This window comes from Alosa alosa, chromosome 7, assembly GCF_017589495.1.
Source record: "Alosa alosa isolate M-15738 ecotype Scorff River chromosome 7, AALO_Geno_1.1, whole genome shotgun sequence".
NCBI lineage: Eukaryota > Metazoa > Chordata > Actinopteri > Clupeiformes > Clupeidae > Alosa > Alosa alosa.
In genome coordinates, this window is record NC_063195.1 from 21,461,675 (window position 1) to 21,464,174 (window position 2,500).

At 43.4% G+C, this 2,500-nt stretch overlaps 1 protein-coding gene across 1 annotated transcript in view; it reads right to left on the reverse strand.

Moving 5' to 3' along the window:
• sdk1b (sidekick cell adhesion molecule 1b) overlaps positions 1 to 2,500 on the reverse strand; it is a 296,641-nt gene that overhangs the window by 94,707 nt on the left and 199,434 nt on the right.

Here is a 2,500-nt window from a genome sequence, read left to right on the forward strand (position 1 = left end):
ACTCAAACTACTTGTGCACGTAGGCTATGGAAGATTGGTCAAATCTAGCAAGTAGGAAAGTTTACGTGGATGATGTGAAAGTGAAAGTAAGACATTCGAAAGGCCAACGAAAGTTAAGGTTGCTTTTGATATAGTATAAGACGCAAAACTGGTGCTCTAAATAGTGATTCTGTTGTCTTTGAAAGGTTCTCTTATTGATGCATTTAACCACAATTTGGATTAACACCTGCTTTTACAAGGCGGAAATATTTAGGCACAGAATAGATGTGCGCTTTCACGGGCAGTCTTTGTACATACCGTGGAATACATAATTAGGCGCTCTTTACTCTTCCCCTCCCATCTCTTTACAGTAAACTCCCACTTTCCCCTTGACCCTCCCATATGCATGACACGGAAAAAACGCAATTTGCCATTTTCAGCTCCCGCGACAGGCAGTTTACTTTTTCCTCAGTGCGGCCTGTTTGTACATACCTCACCATGATTTTACGCGCACGTTGTGAAACAAATACACCTGAAGTGGACGCAAAAACGTTAGTACAGTAGATCTGGCCCAGAGTGTGTGTGAGCACGCCTGTGTCTGCACTCAGTCCGACCCAGTGAGCCATTCTGCAGCTCCTGGTCCAATCTGCTGTTCCCAGACCTGTTTTGCTAGGCTAGTGGAATATAACAAGGCTGTTCTGCTGTTCTCAGACCTGTGTTGCTAGGCTAGTGGAATATAACAAGGCTGTTCTGCTGTTCTCAGACCTGTGTTGCTAGGCTAGTGGAATATAACAAGGCTGTTCTGCTGTTCTCAGACCTGCGTTGCTAGGCTAGTGGAATATAACAAGGCTGTTCTGCTGTTCTCAGACCTGTGTTGCTAGGCTAGCTGAATATAACAAGGCTGTTCTCAGACCTGTGTTGCTAGGCTAGCTGAATATAACAAGGCTGGTCTGCTGACAGCAGCATTTGTATGAGCAGGACTGGAAAACACAGAGCAGAGAATGGTCTGTATTTATGCCTGTATGTATGTATGTGTGCTTATGTACTGTAAGTGTATGTGCATGTGTATGTTTACAAATTTCAGAAAAATATACTGAATGCATATACTGAATGCATCTCCAAGTGAAAATTATACCATTGTTATCTCTCTCTCTCTTTCTATCTCTTTCTCTCTCTCTCTCTCTCACACACACACACACACACACACACACACACACACACACACAGACCCTTACACACAGACCCAAAATCCACCCCTCTCTCCCTCTCTCTCACACACTCTTTTTCTCCCTCCTCTTTGGTTTTCCTTGGTCTGTGTGCTCTGGCTGGACCTCTCCACCACCAGAGGACATAGATGGATGGATGGATGGATGGATACAGACAACGGTAGAGGGAGGGAGAGAGGAATAAAGAGGAGTGGAGCTGCGTGGCGAGGTCCTGTGCATATTTAATGTGGCTTTTTTAAATCTTTCATGCCTGTGATTAAACCCCTCCCTGTTAATTGGAGCCATGGATGACCGGGTGCAAGGGACCAGGTGCTCAGACTTTAATAAGTATTCACTTCATCAATATTGGATTTATTATTTCTACTTTCTTTATTTTTTTCCCTCTCTCATTTCTCTCTTCTACATGTCTGAGTCTCTCTCTCTCTCTCTCTCTCTCTCATAGACCATCCCCATTGAATTTGTTAAATAATTATCTCTTTCTCTCTCCCCTCTCTCTCCCTCAAAACAACTCAAACCCCATTTTACAAATCCACTGTGGCTCTTTTTCCTAAAGTCCATGGTTAGTTAATGCTCCAGGTCGATGCATCCAATTGATCCTATTTAAAAGCATCCAGAAATATCACAACATATTGAGGTCTCATCGCCACCAGGCTGCATTCACACATGCACTCCCTAGTATACTCAAAAACAGCTGTATATTTTAGTATACTGCAATTCACTCTCTAGTATACCCAAAAAGGGCTGTATATTTTAGTATACTCAACTTCATTCCCTCATATACTCAAAAGGGGCTGAATATTTTAGTATACTCCATTTCACTCCCTACTAGTCTACTCAAAAAGGGCTGTTTATTTCTGTACACTCAAAGGGACATCACTATACTCCCATTAAGTCCACCTATAGCCGTATCTCCCACATGGGGTCATGGTGTTTTATCTGATAGGCCTATTGCTGATGTGTAGTATGAGTTTGTGCATGTGTTGTATGTCCTGTTCTCTTCCAACAGGGACCATGTTGGAAAAAAAGTGTCTATCGCTTTGACGTGTTATCCTTTTGGATCTTTTTTTGTGTCTTTCTATATCCTTAAATAAACCAAACCATAGACAAGAATGGTTGTGAGGTGAGCACAGTGTCTTACTCAAGGATGCGTCCTCACACAGACAAGAGGGGAGACAGGCCGAGAGCAGACAAGCTGTTTGCTCTGCTGGACTCTGCTGAGGTGTGGCGGCCAATGAAACGGGGTGTGAAGGAAGCGGATGTGAATAGGTGTTTGATGCGTGATGTCTGCCTCTGAG